Below are 27,028 nucleotides of genomic sequence, written 5' to 3' on the forward strand. Positions count from 1 at the left end.
AAAAATAAATGGTCCAAAGCTTGAATACAAAACAAGAAGCACTTCCTGAATAGAGATCAGTGATTTGAGCTAGTGAATGAAGAATCTCCTTTCATTAAAGGAAGAACACTGTGGTTTTGGATTGGAAAAAGAGAATTTTGTGAAGTCAGGATATTACATATCTAGAGAGAGAGAAAGCACCCTGGTGGAGCAAAAAGGCTGCTAACTGAAAGGTTGGTGGTTGAAATCCACCGAGTGGCTCTGTGGTAGAAAGATTTGGCGATCCGTTTCTGAAAAGATTACAGCTATGAAAACCCTGTGGGGCAGTTCTACCCTGTAAGATGGGGTTGCTATAAGTTGGAATTGACTCAACGGCACCCAGCAGCAACAACAACTCTGTCCACTCCACTAAAGAGACTTACAAGCAATAGTAATAAACACACCTGGTACCCAGATCTTGGTTTCTAAATACCATTTAATTAGGCTCCTTGGAGAAAAGGGCTAGTGTCAAGGCTGACACAGGTAAAGCAGAAGGTGATCCTCTGCTGTACCTGAAACACTTCAGGGGTTTGTTAAAAAAGACATAAAATTACACAAAGACATGGATAAATCTTAAATGCATCTTGCTAAATGGAAGAAGCCAATCTGAAAAGACTACGTGCTGTGTAATTCCATTTATGTGGCATTCTGGAAAAGGCAAAACTGTAGAGATAATAAGCAGATCAATAGTTGCCAGGCATTCAGGTTGAGGAGGGGAGGATTAAATAGGTGAAGCACAGAGAATTTTTTAGGATGGTGAAACTATCCTGTGTGATACTGTAATGGTGGATACATAATACTATGCATTTGTCAAAACTGATGGAACTTTGTAGCACAAAGAATGAACGTTAATGTATGCAAATTTTTAAAATATCATTTAGGGGATTGGAAGATCCTAAGACAGAAGGCGGAATGTGGCAAAAGAATCTAAGTGTATTACAAATGTATGAAATAGCCTCACTGAAGGGAATGGAAGGAAAAGGTGCTGCCCTAAGTAACTCTGGAAATCAGTGGAGTCTGTGAGACTAAAGGCAAAATGAACTGTGCAGAAGCACTGTACTCTAGTTGATAAAGTTACTTCCCACAGGAATATGGATTTATAATTCTGAAACCAGTGTACGTGTATAACTGGAATTAAACAATTAAGCAAATGAATGGGAGATGGTGGCGGCCAGATTTCTCACTGTGGGAATGAGAGGATTCAGATAAGCAAAGGGAAAAGACTATAATGATCCGTGTATTACTGTATCAGAGTTGGAAACATCAGTATGAACTCATGTTTAGCTTAATAAAGATATAGATTGTTACATATGGAAGTATTTATAGACATGTGTTTATATATGGGTTGGTATACACACACAGCAAAGAGGGCCTGGACACAATGATACTTCAGTACCAACAAGCACCCAAATCTTGGTTTCTAATACCATTCTCCAATAAAAGGAACCAGAGCTTCTTGGAGAAATGGCTGACTCTAGGACTAGGGTAGAAAATATACAAGGTTTCATAAAGTAAGGAAGAGCTTAGAAAAAAAAACCATACACCCATACAATAATGAGGATGTGTAAAAGGAACACAGAAGTCAACTGAAAGAGCTTCCAATGGCTAAAGTTGGAAAAATTTAAGCAATAAAATAAATGAAGTAGTATTAGATGATAACCCAAAGTACAAAATAAATATCTGTGAGTCCATGTTGATATAAACAAAAGCATGAATTAATGAAAGAATGTGGGAGAGAAGGATAGAATCTTCACATTGTTTTTTTGGCCTGTGAAGTGAAGGCTATTATGACAGGAAGGGTCAAGAGGAAGCTGCTAGAATGGCCTCTACCTAAGAAAATAGTGAGCCACACGCACTATGCATTCCTGGAGGAACTGCAGAGATCATTGTCACCATGAAGGACTGGAAGACTACAAGGGTGGTGATTCCTTATATCTCCATATCCCCATTCAACTCACCTGTTTGGCCTGTGCAGGAAACAGACGGATCTTGGAGAATGACAGTGGATTTTCATAAACTTAACCACGTGGTGATTTCAATTGCAGCTGCTTTTCTAGACGTGGTTTTATTGGTTGAGCAAATAAACACATCCCCTGGTACCTTGTATGCAGCTGTAAATCTGGCAAATGCTTTTTTCTCAATACCTATTGGTAGCAGCCTGCTTTCACCTGGCAAGGCCAGCAGTACTCCTTCACTGTCCTACCTCAGCAATATCTCAGCTCCCCAGCTGTATGCCATAATTTAGTCCCAAGTGACCTTAATCACCTTTCCCTTCCCCAAGATATTACACTGGTGCATTTCATTGATGCTGTTGTGCTGATTGAACCTCGTGAGCAGAAAGTAGAAACTACTCTAGACATCTTTATAAGTCCAGTGGTGTGGGGCATGTTGAGCTATCCCTTCTAAAGTGGGGGGTAAGTTGTTCTATTGCCTCTCTCCTACAACCAAAAAAGGGGCCAATGCCTAGTGGGCCTCTTTGGATTTGAAGGCAGCATAGTCCTCATTTGGGTGTGCTTCTCTGAACCATTTGAGTGACTCAAAAAACAGCTGGTTTTGAGTGGGGCCCAGAAAAATGAGGCTCTGCAACAGGTCCAGGCTGCCGTGCAGCCACTTGAGCCATCTGATTCAACAAATCCAGTGGTGCTTGAAGTGTCAATGGCAGCTAGAGATGCTGTTTGGAGCCTTTGGCAGGTCTCTATAGGTGAATCACAGTGGCACCCCTACTGGTTCTGTTTCTCCAGTAGAACCCTGACTGATACAAAAATGTACCACCCAAAACATCCAAACCCTTTCCCATCAAGTCAATTCCAACTCACAGTGACCCTATAGGACAGAGTGGAACTTCCTCATAGAGTTTCCAAGGCTGTAATCTTCACAGAAGCAGACTGTCACATCTTTCTACTGAGGAGTGGCTGGTGGGTTTGAACACCGAACCTTTTGGTTAGCAGTCTAGTGTTTTAACCACTGAGCCACCACCAAACCAAAAAAACCAAACCCGGTGCCGTCAAGTCAATTCCGACTCATAGCGACCCTGTAGGACAGAGTAGAGCTGCCCCATAGAGTTTCCAAGGAGCACCTGGTGGATTTGAACTGCTGACCCTTTGGTTAGCAGCTGTAGCACTTAACCACTATGCCACCAGGGTTACCACTGAGCCACCAGTGCTCTTCAAATACACCATACTAATGTAAAATGTTAATAATAGGAGAAACTGGGTGTGCGGATGTGGGAACTCTATACTATCGTTGCAATGTTTCTGGAAAACTAAAACTATTCTAAAATTAAAAACTATTAAAAAAAAAAAAAGGGAAAGAAAAGACAGAAGTCAGCCTGAAGGGACTCCATTGGACAAATAATTAATGGTGGAGGTGGAATGTAACACACTGGATTTTAAAAATTACCTATTAGTCTATACAGATAACTAAATTTAAAAATTATAAAAAGTTGAAAAGAGAAAGGAAAGCTCTTCTCTACAGAAGAATACTGATTAATAAATATAGGCGAAATGGTGCAAATTACCATTTAAAACCAAATTGATTCAGGAAAGAATAATTAATGGATGATAAAATAATTGGGTCAAAAACTAATGAGGAACTGAATAGTCACATAATCTTAAAGTTTCACTCCCACACTAAATAATTATACAGACAGATGCCATCCTAATCAAGAAAACAATCTTTTTCCCAATGAAAGGACAAGCTGATATTATGTGGTTCTTGGTGAGGCGCACTAAGGACCAAGTATCTCCCATGTGGCATTCCTGCTAAAATGTTTAACCTGGTTTTAACAATAAGAAAACAGTCAGACAAATCAAAATTGGTAGACATTCTATAAAACTGGCCTGGACTCTTTAAAAAAAATGTCAGTGTGACATTGAGACACGCTAGGGCCACTATGACAAGGAAAGACAAGAAAAACAAGGCTGTGGAACTGAAGTATTATAGATTAAAGGAGAGTAAAGTGACACAAAGGAGCTACCGTGGCAATGTGGTTAAAGTGCCCGGCTGCTAACTGAAAGGTCAGTGGTTTGAACCTGCTAGCCATTCTGGAAGAGAAAGTTATGGCAGCCTGCTTCTGTAAAGATTAGCCAAAAAAAAAACCCAAACCCATTGCTGTCCAGTTATTTCTGTCCTATAGCGAACCTATATGACAGAGTAGAACTGCCCCATAGAGTTTCCAAGGGGTGCCTGGCGGATTAGAACTGCCGACCTTTTGGTCAGCAGCCATAGCTCTTAACCACTATGCCACCAGGGTTTCCATGTAAAGATTACAGCCTTGGAACCTCTGTCGGGCAGTTCTACTCCATCCTACAGGGTCACTATAAGCAGAAATCAACTGTATGGCAGTGGGTTTGGTTTTTAAAAAGAGACATGACAACTAAATGGAAAACACAAACTTCGATTGAACTTCTTATCAGAATGAAAAAGCAAATATACAGGACATCTTAGGGAAAATTGGTCAATTTGAGGATGGATCGCGTAGTAGGTAATAGAATTGTATCAGTGTTAAATTATCTGAATGTAATCACGGTGCTGTGGTTATTATGGAGGAGAATGTCTTTGTTCTTAGAAGCTAGCTACATGCTGAAGGATCTTGGGGTGAATATACACATATATTAAAGCAAAGGTGGCAAAATGTTAATAATTTGGTAAATCTAAGGGAAAGTTTTCATTGTACTATTCTTTTCATTTTTCTGTAGGTTAGAACTGTTTAAAAATTGTGCAAAAGTAATTTGATCAACCAATTCACTCTAAATGTTCTTAGGCTTGTTAATGTGGAGCCCAGCTCAGGAATCAACAGAATCCAGTTGCTGAATTGCCTCTGAAGTTCGAAGAATTAAAACCCAAGTACTCAGAGAGCCTGCAGGGCCCCTGTGTTTGCTAATGGTAAATAGTAAGCAAGTTATTTCAATTCTCCTGTCCTCAAAAGTCTTATATATAAACCAAGAGTAATCATCATCCCTTCACCCTTTTCAGGAATTAACGAAAGATGGTATTTAGAGGGGGGATCTTGGAAATCCGGAGAGAATACATTCCCTTGGTCTAAGGTATGGTTATTCACCTATTTAAGTGAATCACAGTATATGAGGATAAGTTGAGGCAATTCCAGGATATTTACTCTATCTTGGATGATTCCTAGCATCTGGAAAACTCTAGAGCCACTCTGAGGTTTAAGTCCATCCTCTCAGATGTTTATAAATCCTATAACATTTTCTAAGACTTCTAGTTTATTTCTGCTACCAGAAGATGCCAAGTCTTTTTCTTCATTCTTCTTCCTACTCAGATTCCTTGTTTATTACTCAGGACATTTTTGATTCTGAGTGCCAAAAACCCAACTCAAAAAAGCTTAACCAAAAAAAAAAAAAAAAGAATTGTCTGTCTCATGGAACAAGGAGATCACAGATCTTAGGTCCAGAAGTCCAAATAATATCATACGGATTCTTCTGACTCCTTGCCTGTCAGTTGGCTCTACCACCCTTCTTGCTCTGTCTTCACTCTCAGGCAGGCTCTTTCCCACCTCTGGCCACTGACACCCCCAAGCCTATAGACTCACAGCTCCCTCTCCAAAAGGAATGAGCCCCACTCTTTCCCAGAGTACATACACTGAAACTCAAGGAAAACTCTTATTGCCCAGAACTCTTCACTGTGACCAGGTAGAAAAGATTGAAAAATTGGCCCAGCCTGGTTCAAATGGCCACCACCCTAGGTTGGCAAGGCACTGTGATTGACAGCTCCAGCATGACCATATCCAGGTAGGGAAGTGTGGCTTCCCCAAGGAAGGAAGATGAGGGACAAACTCAAGTTCACCATACAGTCAGATGGTGAAAGATATGCACATGGATGCTTTTGAAGCCATTTGAACTACACCCTAAAGTCTTAAGGACCAAAAATAAATCCTCCTTATCTTTGTATACTTACTCTTTTCTTTGTTCCTTATAAAATAAGATGCTGACTTTATGTTTATGAATTTTATTCCCATTTAGAAGTTTTTTTCCCTCCCCCCCATATAGAAGGACTTCTTGGAAAGTAAAAATTCTTTGGTAATATAAATAATTGCCTTGAGGGTTTTCTGTTTTTCAACTTCAGATTTTATTATACTAGATTTCCTTAAAGCAAAGAACATACTATATATATATATAAGCAAAAACAGACTATATAAGAAGAACTGAAAACTGCAATGGTGATATATGGAGTTTATAAATGCATTTAGATAATCACTTTGATAGAAAAGTATAATAAAGTTCCAATACATATTGCAATTTGTTAATATATTATTCAGACATCACCTTAGATTTTATATTGTGGTATAAATAATATACTGAATGAAGTTTAACAATGAGTGCAACTGAATTAAACCCATAAAGTTTCTCTATGCATCACCTTCAACCTCACCCCCCCAAAATGACTTAAAGCCTCATAAAACCTAAGGAAACTATGTATCACAGACCTTGGGGTATGAAAGGCTGAAGTATCCTTGACAAACTTGTTCTAACACTTACTCAGAAATCTGGAGGACCCCGTGTAGTGCTTTTGAGAAGAAGACATTTTGATTTGCTGTGGTCGCTTCAAATGAACCACATTAAATCCCAAGAACCCACTCACTGCTCATGTTCTCATCTGCAAGAGCACCTATCAAATACAGCAACAGTAGAGGGGAATGTAACCAGAAGTGTTTACGGAAATAAAAATCTGATGCTTCACCCTGTCCCTGGGCCAAATCTTGTGGTCCTTAGAAGGCTTTCTTCCCCAAGGTACTTTATCTGGTACCCATGCACCAACATACAGACACACAAACACACACACTCATGTACACACTCATCACGTACACATTTTCCCTTCCCTGCTCTGGCTGATCAAGTGGCTGGTGTACAGCCTCTTCCTCAGCGGCACTACTGCCCGTTGCCTGATCTGAGCCTCTGCTAACTTGCCTAAAGAAAGCCACAGCTCTGTCTCTCTGTGTGTGGACAGGAGAAAGAGCCTAGAATCCTCCTCCTTCTTGTTGAACAAGTGACTGCAGGTGTTTCTTATACTCTACCTACGATAGGTGACCCCATTCTTGAGTCTTCCCATACTCAGATACTGCTTGACTAGCTGGTCATGCACTTTGGATCAGATACCTTAAATCATGTTTCAACCAGGAAGTTCCAGACCCTAGACCGAAGCATTTAATCATCCGGTTAACTTTCTAATTCTCTATGAACAGAATCTTTCCTTCCTTGAAGGGGCATACCACACAAGCCATCAGGTCACACCATACATTCTTTAATTTATTCTTATAATGCACATGAAGTTTTCTCAGTCTTGGCCCTATCTGCATTTTGGACTAAATAATTCTTTGTTTGGGGGGAATTTCCTGTGTGTTGTAAAATGTTTAGCAGCATCCCTGACCTCTATCTATTAGCTGCCAGTAGCAGCACCACCAACCCCATATTATGACAACTAAACATGCCTCCAGACCTTGCCAAAGGCCCATGGGGGACAAAATCACCCTGACTGAGAAGCACTGATGTACGTGACTAATAGTGCACCAGTTGAATAACCCTCTTGGGTTTCACTATCCTGAGAGAAATTGTCTATAATAGTCTTAACCATTTCATGCTTACCAGTAGGCAGCTTTCGTAATGCAGGTATCAACTGCACAAAAAAGCAGAAAACACTGAGTCATCATGACAGTTTGGGCTATCATACTCTTGCTTCTTTAAACTACATCCCTACTGCCCCCAATCAAGCGTATCTGAAACTTTTTAGGTCCTCTTTTCTGCCCACAATACCCAAATCTAAGATAAACATTCTATTGCACAATTTGTTTTCATTTCCTTTTGTCTAATTAAGGAGCATAGGGCCAAGGATACTGACAACTACCAGTTGCAGAGTCAGTATTTATGAAACCCCTCAAAGGGCCACTTATCGCTGTCATAATGAGCAGATCAGCACCCCGAAGAGGAAGTGAAACAGACAGGAAAAGATGATCTTTTTTAAACCATGTAAACATCCTACTCTGTTTTCCAGGGCCTCTTAATATCACCACTTATTCTTTGTTGTGATAATACAAATATTTTTTTCATGAGTCATTATCACTGATACCCCAGGAAATGGGTAGCATTCATTTTTTATCCTTTGTTTCTACATAAAAAGCTTGAGGACAATAAGTTTGTCTCTGCCTTTGTGGTTGCAACTCCATTTTCAATCTCTTCCCAAGATGCTAGGTGGCAACTGTGTATTATGTCTTCCCTGGGGCATCTTTGACCAGCAAACAGTCTAAAACATTAACAGAAAACCTCTCTGCTTTCCTGGTGAGTCACATAGCTTCTTAAAAGCATATCAAGGCCAGTGCGAGCTTGGATGACTTCTGTGTTGATAGCTGATGAAGCAGAAACAGGAAGTTTTTTAATTAAATGAAGGCTTAAACATGCCTTCTGTTAAGGTGTCTTTAGCCATAGTTCCTACAGTTCAAGCACCTGTGTTTAAGTGTGATAATTATCCCTGAACAATTAAAGAAATTTAGATTTGCATGCAAAGCAAGCAGAAGAATGGGAGGGATAATTGGAAACTTTATAGAATAATCAGGGAAAAGGTTACTTTCACACGGCAAGCTGTAGGTAGAACTGGGGAATGTTAGAGCAGGAAAGGACTTTGGGGGTTATTTAGACCAATCCCTTTGTTTTACGGATGAGGAATCTGGAAACCAGGGAGGCCCACTAACTCATCTAAGGGCAGCAGTTAGCTAGTTGCTTTACATTATTTTTGGACATTTTATTAATAAATGAATATATTCATTAATTAGGTTGTATCCTTATTACAGTTGTGGTCCTGGGTATTATACACATCTCCTAGAAAGATGTTTGCAATGCAGAGGCCTGGGCAAAGAGCATATGGCGCTAGGCTTTAAATACTGATTTCTGAGGATCTGAAACTATAGGGAACATTTAAGTTCAGTGAGAGATTCAGAAGAAAACCAAATTCAAATTCTTCCAGTTTTATTGAAGAATGAATTGTATTAAAATGATTTTGGCCAAAGAAAGAAGTAGTCAAATATGTTTGGGAATAAAAAGGTTCTGCTCAGTGCTCTTGGTTTCAGCAATCTTGAGTAGATACACCTCTGAAAAACAGATCTAATAGGAATAATTTAAGGCAAAGATATGATTGTGGCTGAAAAGGCCTGTCATTCCAGACAGAGATGGAAAACAGTGCTCCCTAGTATCTAAGCTGCTCAGGGCAGGGAGAGTGGTCAGGAGCCGCCTTTCACATCCTCTGGTTCCCAGTCTCAGGCCACACCCTCCATGTTATCTTAACCTTGCCCACCTTCACCCTAGGTTACACCACTGTCCTTAGGCTCCTTTCCCATTGTAGTTAAGGAACCATTTTTCTGATTTTTAGTTATTCCCCCCATAGTTTATCCAAGTTTAGGTATATAATATGCCCTTCATTTATGTATCATGGTTTTAAAATTGGCACCAACTCTTTTAGTTGGTCTGGAGAAATTGATTTTCCAACTCTGGATCTGCAATTTCAGGCTAAGGAGCCGATTACATGGCAGAAGAGAAGCCCACACCTGGAATCCCCCAGGTTGTCCAAACCTAAACCACATTTCTTATGAATAACTGCTAAAGTAGCTCAGTTCTCAGTGCCTCTTACTGGATCTCTCCCTCTGTTCTCTGACGTCAATGGTGCTTCTTGCAGTTAATGCTAAATATCTTAAGCCAGAACTTATCACTTTCTCTATGCATATAACATTCAGCAAAGAAGAAATTGTTGGTGGTGGTGGTTGCTGTTCAGTTGATTCCGACTTATGGCCCCACATGTGCAGAGTAGAACTGCCTCATAAGGTTTTCAAGATTGTAACCTTTCAGAAGCAGATTGCCAGGACTTTCTTCTAACGTGCCTCTGAGAGAGTTCGAACTAGCAAACCTTTCAGCTAGTAGTCAAGTGCTTAACTGTTTGCACCACTCAGGGACCTAAAGAAGAAGCTAGTCAACATAAACTCTATTGGTAGTATATTTGTTTTCTGATTGATCACCATCATCATCATTATAAATTTTTTTTCAACTACAGGTTTGTGTACACTTTTGGTCCATGAATCCAGTTCAATGAAACACCCTCATTATGCTCACTGTTCTGACAGGTACTGTAGAAAATATGGTCTTTTCAGGCATATCTAGTTTATTTAACACATATCACATGCTATTATGATTTAGATATATTTCTGCAGGCTTCTTAAGCAATTTTGTCTCTCAGTCATTTCCTTCCTTTTTCAAAAACGTCAGCACAGTAAGTGGTGCAATTTCTGGTTAGCTAATTTTTTAATACGGTTTATTCCCTTGCTTCAGAGTTTGTGAATTCACTGATTCAGATGCTAATCTGGTTATGGGTCGGTGCTACATATTGGCAATAAACCTGGAATAGTAATGCCAATATTTGTCAATGTTTCATTGACAAATGTCAACCTTATCATGACCTTATGTATTTTTAAAATTAAATATCACTGCAAAAAATGGAGTCATACAGGAATCACAACAGAGGGTTCCAGACAGAGCTGGAGAAAAATGTGGAACCAAATTCTAACTCAAAAAGAAAGACCAGACTTGGTGGCCTGACAGAGACTGAAGAAACCCTGAGAGTATGGTCCTCAGACACCTTTTCAGCTCAGTAATGAAGTTAGTCCTGAGGTTCACCCTTCAGCCAAAGATTGGACAGGCCGGTAAAACAAAATAAGACTAAGGAGGCACACCAGCCCAGGGGCAAGGACTAGAAGGCAGGACGGGACAGGAAAGCTGGTAATAGGGAACCCAAGGTTCAGAATGGAGAGTGTTGACATGCCGTGGGGTTGTTACCCAATGTCATAAAACAATATGTGTACTAACTGCCTAATGAGAAACTAGTTTGTTCTCTAAATCTTCAACTAAAGTACAATTAAAAAAAAGAACAAAATGGAGTCATAGACTATGCAATGATAAAGAATAATGATGAATCTGTAAAACATCTCACAACATGGATGAATTTGGAGGGCATTATGATGAGTGAAATAAGTCAGTCACAAAAGGACAAATATTGTATGAGAGCACTACTACAAGAACTCAAGAAAAGGTTCACACACAGAAAAAAGCATTCTTTGATGGTTATGGGGGTGGGGATGGACGGGGAGGGAAAATCATTAACTAGATAGTAGACAAGTGTCAACTTCAGTGAAGGGAAGGACAACACACAATACAGGGGAAGTCAGCACAACCAGACCAAGCAAAAGCAAAGAAGCTTCCTAGACACATCCAAACACTTTGAGGGACCAAGTAGCTGAGGCTGGTTCTTGGGACCATAGTCTCAGGTAACATCTAAGTCAATTGGCATAACATAGTTTACAAAGAAAACATTCTACATGCCACTTTGGTGAGTAGCATCCGAGGTCTTAAAAAGCTTGGCAGCAGCCATCTAAAATACATCTATTGGTCTCATTCCACCTGCAGCAAAGGAGAATGAAGGAAATCAAACACACAAGGAAAATACTAGCCCAAAGGACTAAACGACCGCACGAACCACAGACTCCGCCAGCCTGAGACCAGAAGAACTAGATGGTGCCCAGCTATCACCAAGGACTGCCCTGACAGGGAACACCACAGAGAGTCCCGGACAGAGCAGGAGAAAAATGTAGAACAGAATTCAAATTCACTTAAAAAGATCAGACTTACTGGCCTGACAGAGACTAGAGGACCCTCCAAAACTATGGCCCCTGGATGCTCTGCTAACCCAGAACTGAAACCATTCCTGAAGCCCACTTTTCAGACAAAGATTAGACACGCTTATAAAACAAAAAATAACACAAGTGAAGAATGTGCTTCTTAGTTCAATCAAATACACGAGACCAAATGGGCAGGTCCTGTCCAAAAGAAGGACGAGAAGGCAGGAAGGGACAGCAAATGGACAAATGGACACAGGAAACCCTGGATGGGAAGAGGGAGTGTGTTTTCACATTTTGGGGATTGAAAACAATATCACAAAACAATATGTGTATAAATTTTTGTATGAGAAGTGAACTTGAGTTGTAAACTTCCACCTAAATCACAATAAAAAAAGAAAAAAAAAATGGAGCCACAAAAAACAATTTAAAGTTTTGGGACTGGATTTCCAAAGTCATGAAAAATGAAGAAGCCTGAGTATCAGAACTAATCTTTCAAAAATCAAGCTGTGTGGAGGGGAGCCAATATTGTAATGATCTTGAAGCAAATTATCAAATTAATCCTGGTTGCTGCAACAAGTGTCCTAACTCGTGAATCGACCTGTCTCTATTTGAAGATGTCACATCCAAAGTGAAACAGCATTTTACTGAGTGTCAACAATGCTCCAGGCTGTGAAGGGGAAACCAAATTTGAAAAAGCCTCACCCCAGTGAGCTGATAATTACAGAGGAGGAAATAGGTAGGGCATTTTAAAAGAGAAATAAATAGAAATGACGAGAATATTGAGCAAGTAGAAATTCTAGGATGAGCTCAGGAAAATAATTCCTATCAAACCTCTCCGTATAATCACTGGAGACATTATACTGCATAATTGTGTTGGGACTATTAGCATTAATAATAGTAATCATTGTTTATTACGAGTGCAGCACACAGAACAATTCTGCAGTGGTAGGAAGATAGAACAGATAGACTCGAAGAGATAAGCTCCTTCAATTCCATGATGTTGTGCGCACTATAAATTCTAAGAACAAAAGGTCTTAACCACTTCATTATCAAAGAAAGAATTGCCTGACCACATCCTAAGAAGTGTCTTCTTTACAACTCTACTCCTTTAATTAAAGAAGATGATACTTAATAGGATTAACTCAGCCAAAATTAAAACAAAAAAACCACCACCAGAACCAAGAATGGCCTGTTTACGGTTTGTTAGTTGGAGCACATTTGCCCATTTTACTATTATCTTTCCTTTTTTGGATAATACTCCACAAAATGAGTTCATTTTGTAATTGTGTGCATGAAGTCAGATTCAAATCCATGACAGACATCCATCTATAGTTTTCTTTTTTAATTTCTTTCCTTTTTTTTTTTCATTTTTATTGCCTTCATCAGGTTTTAGTGTCAGGGCAATACTGACCTCATAAAATGAGTTAAAAAGTATTTCCATCTCTCCTATTTTCTGGAAGAATTTGTGTAAAATTGTGTTAACTCTTCTTTAGATATTTGGTAGGATTTGCTTATGAAAACATCTGTGCCTGCAGATTTATTTTTCAGGAGTTTTTGTATTAAAAATTCAATTTTTCTAATGGTTACAGTCTATGCAGATTATTTTATCTTTGTTGATATTTGGTAGTTTATAATTTTCAAGGAATTGATTCATTTCTTTAAGTGGTTGAATTTATAAGCATAAAGCCATTGTAGTATTCCTTTATTATCTTTTTAATAGCTCCAGACTCGTAACACCCGTTTCATTTCTGATATTGTGGTTTGTGCCTTGTTTTATTTTGGTCAGTCTTGCTAGAAGTGTATTAATTTTATTTGATTTTTTCACTGAACAGGCTTAGTTTCATCGATTTTCTTCATTTTCCTTCTCATCGATTTTTATTCTTATTTTAATTATTTCCTTCTTTCTTTGAGTTTATTTTGATCTTCTTTTTCTAGTTTCTTGAGGAAAGAATTTAAGTGATTGATAGAAGCTTTCCTCCTCCCCCATGTACACGTTTAGTGCTATCATTTTCCTCTTAGCCCTACTTTAGCTGCATCCCAGGTATTTTGATATAATATTTTTCATTTTTTATTTAGTTCTATGTATTTTTTGCCTTTGAGACTCCCTCTTTGATCTACAGATTATTTAGAAGTATACTGCTTCATTTTCATGTGTTTAGAGATTCTCCTTCTGTCTTTCCATTACTGATTTCAAGTTCGATTCTATTATGGTCAGAGAACACACTCTGTATAATTTCGATTCTCTTAAATTTGTTGCGGCTTCTTTATTATGGTCTAAGATATGGCCTATCTTGGTAAATGTCCCATGAGAATTTGAAAAATAAAATGCGTATTCAGCTGTCATTTTCTGGAGTGTTCTAGATACGTTGGTTAGATCCTGTTGTTTGATTGAGTTGTTCAGATATTCTATATCTTTGCTAATTCTCAGTCTACTACTTTTGTCAGTTCCTGAGAGGAGAGAGTAAAGTGTTTTCAATCAGAAAACCTAGGCTACTTGTTTATTTTTCATGTACTTGTTCACATATTCAATAAGCATAGAGCTTTTGGAAAAATTTTTAGCGTTTTATGAGAAAAAAGTAACAACAATTAAAAAAGTTTCAAGATTTTTTATTTCAAATAAATCTAAAAATGACTGAAACAAAATCTTGAAACTATTTTCTAACCTAAAAAAAAAAAAAACTTCTTTCAAAAAAAGACTTTTTTTCTCATTAAATCTTAGCCTGAAGAGACTGTTCATATTTTTGCTAGCTAACCCCTCTTTCACATCTGTTATGGATTGAGTTGTGTTCTTCTAAAACATGTTGAATTCTTGGCCCTTGTACCTATGGATGTAACCCTGTTTTGAAGCAGCGTTTTTCTTTTGTTATGTTTTGTTATGCATGTCATTGTAGAGTGGATTCTAAACCTAAACAATTCTAAATTATAAAAAGACCATAATAGGTACAGAGACACACACAGGGGAAAGGTAGATAGCAAGGGACACCAAGGATCTCTGGCAGACACCAGAACTAAGAGATAGGCTTACAGAAGGAGCCGACACGACCAAGACCCAGATTTGGACTTTTAACCTCCAGAACTGTGAGAAAATAAACTTACATTCTTTAAAGCCATCCATTTGTGGCATTTCTATTATGGTAGCAATAAGTAACTAAGACAACAACTGACAACCTGAATTCAACTTTTAAAAGAACCCATGTTGTTGTTTTCTATTATTTCTAAACTCTTTCAATGTTGTGGCAAGGATTCGTTTTTGTTTTTTTTTTAAATAATTTTTATTGTGCTTTAAGTGAAAGTTTACAAATCAAGTCAGTCTCTCACACAAAAACCCATATACACCTTGCTACACATTCCCAATTACTCTCCCCCTAATGAAACAACCTGCTCTCTTCCTCCACTCTCTCTTTTCGTGTCATTTTCGCCAGCTTCTAACCCCCTCCACCCTCTCATCTCCCCCCCAGGCAGGAGATGCCAACATAGTCTCAAGTGTCCACCTGACCCAAGAAGCTCACTCCTTATCAGCATCCCTTTCCAACCCATTGTCCAGTCCAATCCATGTCTGAAGAGTTGGCTTCGGGAATGGTTCCTGTCCTGGGCCAACAGAATTTCTGGGGGCCATGACCACCGGGGTCCTTCCAGTCTCAGTCAGACCATTAAGTCTGGTCTTATGAGAATTTGGGGTGTGCATCCCACTGCTCTCCTGCTCCCTCAGGGGTTCTCTGTTGTGTTCCCTGTCAGGGCAGTCATCAGTTGCAGCCGGGCACCATCTAGTTCTTCTGGTCTCAGAATGATGTAGTAGCTGGTTCATGTGGCCATTTCTGTTTCTTGGGCTCATAATCACCTTGTGTCCTTGTTGTTTTTCATTCTCCAATGATCCAGGTGGGTAGAGACCAATTGATGCATCTTAAATGGCTGCTTGCTAGCGTTTAAGACCCCAGACGCCACTCTTCAAAGTGGGATGCAGAATGCTTTGTTAATAGATTTTATTATGCCAATTGAATTAGATGTCCCCTGAGACCATGGTACCCAGAGCCCTGTGGCTGCTACGCTGGCCTTCGAAGCATTCAGTTTATTCAGAAAACTTCTTTGCTTTTGGTTTAGTCCAATTGTGCTGACCTCTCCTGTATTGTGTGCTGTCTTTCCCTTCACCTAAAGTAGTTCTTATCTACTGCCTAATTAGTGAATATCCCTCTCCTGCCATTCCTCGCTCGCCCCTCTCGTAACCACAAAAGAATGTTTTCTTCTCAGTTTAAACTGTTTCTCAAGTTCTTGTAATAGTGGTCTTATGCAATATTTGTCCTCTTGCAACTGACTAATTTCACTCAGCATGATGCCTTCCAGGTTCCTCCATGTTATGCAATGTTTCACAGATTCCTCACTGTTCTTTATCGATGCGTAGTATTCCATTGTGTGAATATACCATAATTTATTTATCCATTCATCCGTTGATGGGCACCTTGGTTGCTTCCATGTTTTTGCTATTGTATACAGTACTGCAGTAAACAGGGGTGTGCATATATCTGTTCATGTAAAGGCTCTTATTTCTCTAGGATATATTCCAAGGAGTGGGATTGCTGGATCGTATAGTAATTCTATTTCTAGCTTTTTAAGGAAGCACACAATCGATTTCCAAAGTGGTTGTACCATTTGACATTCCCACCAGCAGTGTAGAAGTGTTCCAATCTCTCCACAGCCTCTCCAGCATTTATTATTTTGTGTTTTTTGGATTAATGCCAGCCTTGTTGGTGTGAGATGAAATCTCGTTGTAGTTTTGATCTGCATTTCTTTAATGGCTAATGATCACGAACATTTCCTCATATATCTGTTAGCTACCTGAATGTCTTCTTTAGTGAAGTGTCTATTCATAGTTTTTGCCCATTTTTTTAATTGGGTTATTTGTCTTTTTGCAGTTGAGTTTTTGCAGTATCATATAGATTTTAGAGATCAGGCGCTGATCAGAAATGCCATAGCTAAAAACTTTTTCCCAGTCTGTAGGTAGTCTTTTTACTCTTTTGGTGAAGTCTTTGGATGAGCCTAAGTGTTTGATTTTTAGGAGCTCCCAGTTATCTAGTTTTTCTTCTACTTTCTTTATAATGTTTTCTATACTGTTTATGCCATGTATTAGGGCTCCCAACATTGTCCCTATTTTTTCTTCCATGATCTTTATCGTTTTAGATTTTACATTTAGGGCTTTGATCCATTTTGAGTTAGTTTTTGTGGATGGAGTGAGGTATGGGTCTTGTTTCATTTCTTTGCAGATGGATATCCAGTTATGCCAGCACCATTTGTTAAAAAGACTGTCTTTTCCCCATTTAACTGTTTTGGGGCCTTTGTCAAATATCAACTACTCATATGTGGATGGATTTATGTCTGGATTCTCAATTCTGTTCCATTGGTCCATGTGTCTGTTGTTGTACCAGTACCAGGCTGTTTTGACTACTGTGGCGGTATAATAGGTTCTAAAATCAGGTAAAGTAAGGCCTCCCACTTTGTTCTTCTTTTTCAGTAATTTCTTATTTATCCAGGGCCTCTTTCCCTTCCATATGAAATTGATGATTTGTTTCTTCATCTCATTGAAGAATGTCATTGGGATTTGGATCGGAATTGCATTAAATGCATAGATTGCTTTTGGTAGAATAGACATTTTTATAATGTTAAGTCTTCCTATCCATGAGCAAGGTATGTTTTTCCACTTATGTAAGTCTCTTTTGGTTCCTTGCAGAAGTGTACTGTAGTTTTCTTTGTATAAGTCTTTTACATCTCTGGCAAGATTTATTCCTAAGTATTTTATCTTCTTGGGGGCTACCGTAAATGGCATTGATTTGGTGATTTCCTCTTTGATGTTCTTTTTGTTGGTGTAGACGAATCCCACTGATTTTTGTATGTTTATCTTGTATCCCGAAACTCTGCTGAACTCTTCTATTAGTTTCAGTAGTTTTCTGGAGGATTCCTTAGGGTTTTCTGTGTATAAGATCATGTCATCTGCAAACAGAGATACTTTGACTTCTTCATGGTCAATCTGGATGCCCTTTATTTCTTTATGTAGCCTAATTGCTCTGGCTAGGACTTCCAGCACAATGTTGAATAAGAGTGGTGATAAAGGGCATCCTTGTCTGGTTCCCGATCTCAGTGGGAATGCTTTCAGGCTCTCTCCACTTAGGTGATGTGGGCTGTTGGCTTTGTATAAATGCCCTTTATTATGTTGAGAAATTTTCCTTCTACTCCTATTTTGCTGAGAGTTTTTATCATGAATGAGTGTTGAACTTTGTCAAATGCCTTTTCTGCATCAATTGATAAAATCATGTGATTCTTGTCTTTTGTTTTATTTATGTGGTGGATTACATTAATTGTTTTTCTAATGTTGAACCACCCCTGCATACCTGGTATGAATCCCACTTGGTCATGGGGAATTATTTTTTTGATATGTTGTTGAATTCTATTGGCTAGAATTTTGTTGAGGATTTTTGCATCTACATTAATGGGGATATAGGTCTATAATTTTCTTTTCTTGTGGTGTCTTTACCTGGTTTTGGTATCAGGGATATGGTGGCTTCATAGAATGAGTTTGGTAGTATTCCGTCTTTTTCTATGCTCTGAAATACCTTTAGTAGTAGTGGTGTTAACTCTTCTCTGAAAGTTTGGTAGAACTCTGCAGTGAAGCCATTGGGGCCAGGGCTTTTTTTGTTGTTGTTGGGAGTTTTTTGATTACCTTTTCAATCTCTTCTTTTGTTATGCGTCTATTTAGTTGTTCTACCTCTGTTTGTGTTAGTTTAGGTAGGTAGTGTGTTTCTCGAAATTCATCCATTTCTTCTAGGTTTTCAAATTTGTTTGAATATAGTTTTTCATAGTAATCTGATAGGATTCTTTTAATTTCAGTTGGGTCTGTTGTAATACCACCCATTTCATTTCTTATTTGGGTTTTTTGCTTCCTCTCCTGTTTTTCTTTTATCAGTTTGGCCAGTGGTTTATCAATTTTGTAGAGTTTTTCAAAAAAACACCTTTTGGTCTTGTTAATTCTTTCAATTGTTTTTCTGTTTTCTATTTCATTTAGTTCAGCTCTAACATTTATTATTTGTTTTCTTCCGGTGCCTTTGGGTTTCTCTTGTTGCTCTCTTTCTATTTGTTCAAGTTGTAGGGATAGTTCTTTGATTTTGGCCCTTTCTTCTTTTTGGATGTGTGCTTTGATTGATATAAATTGGCCTCTGAGGACTGCTTTTGCTGCGTCCCAAAGGTTCTGATAGGAAGTGTTTTCATTCTCATTGGATTCTATGGATTTCTTTAACCCATCCTTAATGTCTTCTATAACCCAGTCTTTTTTGAGCAGGGTATTGTTCAGTTTCCAAGTGTTTGATTTCTTTTCCCTGATTTTCCTGTTATTGATTTCCCTTTTTGGCCTTATGGTCAGAGAAGATGCTTTGTAATATTTCAGTGTTTTGGATTCTGCTAAGGCTTGCTTTATGACCTAATATGTGGTCTATTCTAGAGAATGTTCCATGTGCACTAGAAAAGAAAGTATAGTTGGTTGCTGTTGCGGGGAGTGTTTTGTATATGTCTACGAGGTCAAGTTGGTTGATTGTGGCATTTAGACCTTCTGTGTCTTTATTGAGCTTCTTTCTGGATGTCCTGTCCTTCACTGAAAGTGGCATGTTGAAGTCTCCTACTAAAATTGTGGAGCTGTCTATCTCACTTTTCAATGCTGATAGAGTTTGTTTTATGTATCTTGCAGGCCTGTCATTGGGTGCATAAATATTTAATATGGTTATATCTTTTTGGAGTATTGTCCCTTTAATCATAATATAGTGTCCTTCCTTATCCTTTCTGATGGATTTAACTTTAAAGTCTATTTTGTCAGAAATTAATATTGCCACTCCTGCTCTTTTTTGATTGTTGTTTGCTTGATATATTTTTTTTCCATCCTTTGAGTTTTAGTTTGTTTGTGTCTCTAAGTCTAAGGTGTGTCTCTTGTAGGCAGCATATAGACGGATCTTGTTTTTTAATCCATTCTGCCACTCTCTGTCTCTTTATTGGCGCATTTAGTCCATTTACCTTCAGGGTAATCATGGATAGGTATGAATTTAGTGCTATCATTTTGATGTCTTTTTTTGTGTTTGACAACTTCTTTTTCCCACTTGATTTTATGTGCTGAGTAGATTTTCTTTATGTGTTGTCCTTTCCTCATATTTGTTGTTGTTCATTTTGTTTCTGCTGAGTCTGTATTTTTCCCTTGTATTTTATTTTGATGAGTAGGATAGTTTGTCTCCTTTGTGGTTACCTTATTATTTACCCCTATTTTTCTAAATTTATAACTAACTTTTATTTCTTTGTATCGCCATATCTTCCTCTCCGTATGGAAGGTGTATGACTACTTTTCTTAGTTGCTCTTTATTGTCTTGATGTTGTCTTCTTTTATGTAATAACATTGCCATTACCCTGTGTTAGGCTTTTTTTTTTCAAATCTTGCTTTTTTTGGGGGGGGGTTTCCCTATCTGGGTTGACTTCTGGTTGCTCTTCCCAGTGTTCTAGTCTTGGGTTGATACCTGATATTATTGGTTTTCTAACCAAGGAACTCCCTTTAATATTTCTTGTAGTTTTGGTTTGGTTTTTACAAATTCCCTCAACTTGTGTTTATCTGGAAATTTCTTAATTTCACCTTCATATTTAAGAGACAGTTTTACTGGATATACGATTCTTGGCAGGCAATTTTTTTCCTTCAGTTTTTTAAATATGTCATCCCATTGCCTTCTTGCCTGCATAGTTTCTGCTGAGTAGTCTGAGCTTATTCTTATTGGCTCTCTCTTGTAGGTGACTTTTCTTTTATCCCTCGCTGCTCTTATAATTGTCTCCTTATCTTTGCTTTTGGCAAGCTTGATTATAATATATCTTGGTGACTTTCTTTTAAGGTCTACCTTATATGGAGTTCGATGAGCATCTTGGATAGATATCTTCTCATCTTTCACAATATCAGGGAAGTTTTCTGTCAACAAATCCTCAGCAATTTTCTCTGTATTTTCTGTTATCCCTCCCTGTTCTGGTACTCCAATCACTCGTAGGTTATTTCTCTTCATAGAGTCCCACATGATTCTTAAGGTTTCTTCATTTTTTTTTTTTTAATTCTTTAATCTGATTTTTCTTCAAATATTAGTGCCAAGTGATCTATCTTCGAGTTCAGAAATGCTACCTTCTACTTGCTCAGTTCTGCTTCTCTGACTTTCTATTGAGTTATCTAATTCTGTAATTTTATTTTTAATATTCTGAGTTTCTGATTGCTGTCTGTCTATGGGTTTTTCCAGCTTATTAAACTTTTCATTATGTTCCTGAATAATCTTTCTGATTCCTTCAGTTGCTTTATCTATGTGTTCCTTAGCTTGTTCTGCATATTGCCTCATTTCCTTCCTGATGTCTTAAAGGGTTCTGTATATTAAACTTTTGTATTCTGCATCTGGTAATTCCAGGAATTCACTTTCATCTAAAAGATTCCTGGATTCTTTGTTTTGAGAGCCTGTTGAGGTGATCATGGCCTTTTTCTTTATGTGACTTGATATTGACTGTTGTCTCTGATCCATCTATAAGTTATTGTATTAGTTTATGCTTGCTTACTGTCTCGTAGCTGCTTGCTTTGTTTTGTTTTGGTATACGCCTATGGGTTGCTTCAGTGAGCTAGCTTGATTATTTTCACCTTTGGAGCGCTGGTTTCCCTTCTCCAGCTGGCTAGAGCTGTTATCAGGTATATCAGTCTAGGAGTCCATTCAGTTTTCTTGTATGAATTCAGCTCAGGTTTCCAGGTAGCTGATGTCAAGTGTGTGGTACCAGCTCTGTCATACAGCCTTAGAGGGGCAGGGGTGATTGGCGTATATACCAGTATCTGATTGCAGCGGGGGCTCACGCTCTGAACAAGGCAGGGGGCTGAGAACTGACCCCCAAGTGTCTCTGAGGAAACATGTCTCTGTTCCCTAGAGCGTGCTGGTGGATGGTCTCTGCAGAGGGACCATGGGCACCCAAAGTTTTTGGTTGTAAGGACTGGGAGGTACCAGTTATCCCTGGACCCCTGTCACAGGTGGCTAGGCAACCCACGTGGAGCCACCAGTCCTCAGGTCCCTGTTGTGAGTAGTTGAGAACCTTGTTTAATAGGTAAAGCAATGTCAAATGTGAAACACCCACCTCTCCACTGCACAGCTGAAATGGTTGGTGTTTGCCATCAAGGGCCTATTCTCCCGAAATAGACCCACACAGTCCATGCAGAAGGGAAAGGTGCTCAAGGTCCATGGACAGTTTATGCCTGGACAGGAGCTGCTTCTGTCCTGAGCTCCCCCAGTTAATGGAGCTAGCAAATTATCTTTTCCCCCCAGTTGCAAATTTTTTCCTTCCCCAAGGCCAGGAGGACGGCTCCAGGTGCTCACCAGAGTCTATCTCAGGCCCAGGGATTCAGCCGCTGAAGCTGGGTTGGGGGTGGGGGGTGCAGTAAAATATACGCAAGTACTTAGCTTTTGCCGAGAGCGCCCTTCTCCTCAGGCTCTGAGGGTGTGAGTGGGCTGTGTGGCTGGCTGCTTCTCCCTGAGAAAACTGCAGCTGAACGCTAGGACCAGCCCGCCGCCACCGCTGTAGTCGCCACTCTGGGAATGGTGCCTGAGGGCTCCCTGTGATTCAGGTCTGGTAAGTCTTCTTTGCTTCTGATCGGTCTCTTCCTCCCTCTGCCCCTCAGTTCACTGTCTAAGCTTACCTTTGATGCTCAGGGTTCCCAGCTTGTCACAAATATACTGGTTTCGCTTGTTTTTTTGAGTCTTTTTTGTAAAGAGGGCTCGATGGAAGCATCTGTCTCTTCTGCCATCTTGGCTCCGCCTCCAAAGATTAGTTTTGATTTAAATGAATTTTTAATAATGCAAAATCTCCATAACTGCATGTCTCCCATAAAGTATGACTATAGTGTACCAAAAAGCTAGAGAGTAAAAAAGACTGTGGCCTTAGAGCTTAAAAGAACTGAATTGATGAAAGAATACTCAGATTGAGTATAAGTTCTCCGTATGAGTTCGGAGCAAAAAAATAAATATAAATTCCTCTTTTATACATCCTAGTGAATCTGCATCATAACAAGAATAATGAGGGAAAAAATTTAAAGCAAACTGAACCATTTTATGTTCCCACCAGCAACGAATAAAGGTTCGAATTTCTCCACATCCTCGCTAACCTCTGTTATTTTCCATTCTTCTTTGTTTGTTTTTGCTTTTATCTTAGCCATCCTTAGTATGTCTCTAATGGTTAATGCATCAATGGGCTCAAGCATAATAATGATTGTGAGGATGGTGCAAAACCAGGTAGTGTTTCATTCTATTGTACACAGGGTTGCTATGAATTGAAACTGACTAGACGGCACCTAACAATAACAACAATCATTAGATGTTGAACATTTTTTTGAAGTGCTTGTTGGCCTTTTGAAAATCCACTTTGGTGAAATATCTGGTTTCTCAAAAAGTTAAATGTAGAACTACCATATGACCCAGAAATTCCACTCCTAGATATATACCCAAGAGACCTGAAAGCAGAACATGAACAGATACATGCACCCCAATGTTCACTGCAGCACTATTCAAAATAAAATTTAGAGAAAAACAATAGAATCAACCCCCTCCTCAATTAGAATTATGTAAACATAAATAAAGTCTAAGTAAACTCCTGGCAAATGTGATCAAGAAAAAGAGAAGCCACAAATAAATCATATTAGGAATGAAAGGGTTTACTGTCAAGATTGTTAAAATTTTAACTAAATATTTTGAATAATTTCATGATAATGCATTTTAAAACGTTGATCAAATAGAGTTTTTGGTTTTGGTTAAATGTAAATTATCTAAAGTAACTCAAGATGAGTCCAGAAGGGATATTAAAAAACATTCACAATGGGTATAGGGATGGGGAATGATAAATCCAAATGACAAAAAAATGAGAACAGACAATTGCTGCAAATAACTGGTAGAGACTTACTGCTGGTAATGAATGACTGTCAAACCCAACCATATCTGTAATAGAAATTAAATCAGAAGCCAAAAATCTACACACCAAGAAAGCACTATGCTCAGAAGACTGTAGAAACAAGTTTTACCAAAACTGTAAGGAGCAGATAACTCTTTACCCATACAAACTGTTTCAGATAATAGAAAAAGAAGAATTACTTCTCAACTAAAAAAGGAGAGAAAGTATAAGAAGAAAAATTTGTATGTCAAGCTTAGGTATGAACATGAATGTAATTATCATAAGCAAAATATTAGGGAACTGAATTCAGCAATATGTGTAAAAAAAATCGTGACTTACTAGAGTTTATTTCAACAATGTAAGGATGTTTTAAGACATGAAATCCTATTAATTTAACACATTAAGAAAATTTTTAGATATACATGATTATCTCAATATATAACCAAAAAAGCATTCAATAAAATTTAGCATACATTCATGATTTTGATACAAACAAAAAGCACACTTAAGCTATTAGGAACAGAAGGGAATTTCCTTAATCTGGTAAAAGATATTATCAAAAACTTACCACAAACATCATACTCATCGGTGAAATATTAAAAGCATTCTGTTTAGGAAGCCAGCACAACTTGTCCAAGGCAAGGTCATGGAAGCTCCACAGACACATCCAGACTCCCTGAGGGATGAAATTACTGGTCTGAGAGCTGGGAACCATGGTTTCGGGGGACATTTCGCTCAACTGGCATAACACACTTATAAAGAAAATGTTCCACATTCTACTTTGGTGAGCAGCGTTTGGGGTCTTAAAAGCTTGTGAGCAGCCACCTAAGATACTCCACTGGTCTTACTCCGTCAGGAGCATGGGAGAATGAAGAAAACCAAAGACACAAAGGAGAGATTAGTGCAAAGGACTAATGGGCCAAAACTACCACAGCCTCCACCAGACTGAGTCCAGCACAACTAGATCTTGGTGCACAGCCAGCAAAGATCCTGGACAGGAAGTACAGGACGGTAACTCCACAGAGCTCGCAACAGGAGACAGAGCACCCAGTAACCAGAGAAACACGCTTTCCCACTCCTCATCTTTCTGCCCTGTATGCCACCCCCAGCCCTTCCTGACAGGCCACACCATGCCACTCAGCTAGAGAGCTACTGGCCTGCCATCATCTGGGTCCACCCCACCCCCACCTGATAGCTCTTGTCGTGCCATTATTTTTTCCTTTCTTCCCTTTCTTTCTCCCTCCCACCTAGCCCCATATGCCAACCTCACCCCTTCCAGATGGGCAGTGCTGTGCCACTCAGTTAGAGAGCTACTGGCCTGCCATCACCCTGGGTCTGCCCCACCCCACCCACCAGCTACTGTTGTGCAATATTTTTCTCTCTCTTCCCTTTCTTTCTCCCTCTTGCCTAGCCCCCTACACCACCCCAACCCCTTCCCAACAGGCAAAGCTGTGCCTCTCAGCTAGAGAGCTACTAGTCTGCCATCACTCCAGGTCCGCCCCAACTCTACCCACCAATTCCTGTTGTGCCATTTTTTTTCCTTTCTTCTTTTTCTTTCCTTTCTTCTTTTTCTTTCTCTCTCCCAGCTAGCCCTGTAAGACGCTTCATTCCCACTTCCACTGGCCCCAGGTACACCCCAAGCCCACACTCCAGTTACCCTTTCATTTTTTTTCTTTTCTTTATTTCCCTTACTTAGCCCCATACACCAGCCCCCTCTTCTTACTGGCCCTTGTGGTGCTGCCATGGCTAAAGCATGCTTGCCTCAGGCCCACCAATGCAATGGACTTACACTGCCCCTCCCATTTTGCCACCCAACCAGCTGCTGAACGAGTTCCTGTCTGACACTCCCACCTCTCTCGCAAAGGACTGTGAATGCTCTCACATCGCTGGACCAACACCAGGGGTAGACAGCACCCCCCAGTCTGCCCTCAGCACCTCACCAAACAAGTGTACAGCAAAGTGGGCTCACAATACATGCTAGTGCTCTGCCCAGCCAGACAAGGTGGTGACAGTTATTGTGTCCATGATGAGCAACTGGCAAAGCATGCCTGGCCAGCCCACCCTGACATATAAAAAAAAACAAAAACAAAGATCAGGATGAAACAAACAAACACACAATCAATAAATACAGAAAACCGTACCTTGATGTCTTGGAGGCAGCAGACAATACCAAAACATATAAAAAAGCAGGGCAATGTGGCTCCAGCAAAAAAAGAAAGAAAGAAACAGATAACCAACCAAGGGAAGACAAAGAATGGAACTACCTAATATGGAGTGCAAAAGACTAATATTTAGGGCTCTCCAACAGATTAAGAAAGAGATGAAGTAAAGCACAGACCAAACCAAAGAAAAAACAAACAAAATCATGGAGAACATGGAAAAAAAACAGGCAAAATCAGGGAAAACACAAAACAATAGAAGACTTCAGGAAAAAAAACTCAAGAACAAAACTTCAAAATGAATAAAGAATTAGAAATAATACAAAAACGGCAACTAGAAATCCAAAGATAACATTTCAGAAATTGACAACTCAGTAGAAGGTTTTAGGAGAAAATTTGAATCAATGGAAGACAGAATCAGCAAGACTGAAGACAAATACGTGGACGCTACTTTGAGGAGAAATCAGAGAAAAGAATGAAGAAAACCTAAGAATTATGAAGGACACAATCAAAGAGCAAAAATTTGCATGTGATCAGAGTTCCAGAACAGGGGGATAAAATGAAAAACATAGAGAAAATTGTTGAAAATTTGCTGGCAGAAAACTTCCCAAGTATCATGAAAGAAGAAAAGCTGACCATCCAAGAAGCTCAATGAACTCCATATAGGATAGACCCTGTGATGGTTAAGGTCGTGTGTCAACTTGGCTGGGCCATGATTCTCAGTGGTTTGACAGTTATGATGTAGTTTGGAAGCCATATGATGATGTGATCTCTTCCATGATGAGATATGATATAATGTGATCACATCAACAATGGGATCTGTTTGAATAGCCAGTCAAAAGAGAGTTTCCTTGTGGGTGTAGCCTGCATCCAATATAGGTGGACTCTGGCAAGATTCATGGGCTTTTGCTTCCTCTGGATCTTTCAGCTGGCTCCTGCTCATCTGACCTCAGATTCTTGGGACTTAAGCCAGGAGTTTACTTGCCATTTTGCCTGCTGATCTTGGGATTCATCAGTCTTTGCAGCCTGTGAGCAAGAGCCCTGCTCTCTGACCTGCCGATCTTGGGTTTGCCAGGCCCTGTGGCTATGTGAATGAGGAGAAGCCTCCATCATAACCCACAGACTAGGAACATTACAGCCTCCACAACCATGTGACCCATTTACTTGATATAAATCTCTCTATATAATTAAATACTTTACTGGTTTTGCCTTACTAGAGAACCAG

At 39.2% G+C, this 27,028-nt stretch overlaps 1 protein-coding gene across 3 annotated transcripts in view; it reads right to left on the reverse strand.

The window, feature by feature from the left end:
• Positions 1–25,181, reverse strand: part of CYSLTR2 (cysteinyl leukotriene receptor 2) — a 215,424-nt gene extending 190,243 nt beyond the window's left edge. For 2 of the 3 annotated variants that reach the window (XR_007513057.1, XM_049852982.1), the window contains exons 1-2: positions 24,915–24,972; positions 24,213–24,320 (exon numbers count right to left, since the gene is read on the reverse strand). The gene's annotated coding sequence lies outside the window, so the exon portion shown is untranslated. Of the gene's footprint in view, positions 1–24,212; positions 24,321–24,914; positions 24,973–25,158 lie in introns of those variants that run through there. The other variant, XM_049852984.1, reaches the window with a different exon arrangement.
• Between the last annotated feature and the right edge of the window lie 1,847 nt (positions 25,182–27,028).

The sequence above is a fragment of the Elephas maximus genome, chromosome 14 (assembly GCF_024166365.1).
Source record: "Elephas maximus indicus isolate mEleMax1 chromosome 14, mEleMax1 primary haplotype, whole genome shotgun sequence".
Lineage (NCBI taxonomy): Eukaryota > Metazoa > Chordata > Mammalia > Proboscidea > Elephantidae > Elephas > Elephas maximus.